A 306-nucleotide genomic window follows, 5' to 3' on the forward strand; every position below is an offset into this window, starting at 1 on the left:
TATCGGCTTCTTTGCCGAACTGCTATGTTACAAAGATGTAAACAAACTAACATCAGCTATCAATCTCTCTTTCCCTCCCTCTCTGTCTGTGGATCTGTCTGTCTGTCTGTCTGTCTCTCTCTCTCATACACATGTATATACACAACGGGCTTCCACACAGTTTCCGTCTGGTCAATTCATTTACAAGACATTAGTCGACTGGGGCTATAGCGGACATATGGCGGAACCACATGGGTGCAAAGTGAGCTTCTTCACTACAAGCCTTTGCTTGTGCCTATATATATATATATATATATATATATATAT

General features: G+C 40.8%; 1 protein-coding gene across 1 annotated transcript in view; it reads right to left on the bottom strand.

Moving 5' to 3' along the window:
* Nucleotides 1–306, bottom strand: part of LOC106868323 (collagen alpha-1(I) chain) — a gene marked incomplete at its 5' end in the record, with an annotated part of 30636 nt that overhangs the window by 22326 nt on the left and 8004 nt on the right. The window lies entirely within an intron of this gene.

This window comes from Octopus bimaculoides, chromosome 6 (genome assembly GCF_001194135.2).
Source record: "Octopus bimaculoides isolate UCB-OBI-ISO-001 chromosome 6, ASM119413v2, whole genome shotgun sequence".
In the NCBI taxonomy this organism is placed as follows: Eukaryota; Metazoa; Mollusca; class Cephalopoda; order Octopoda; family Octopodidae; genus Octopus; species Octopus bimaculoides.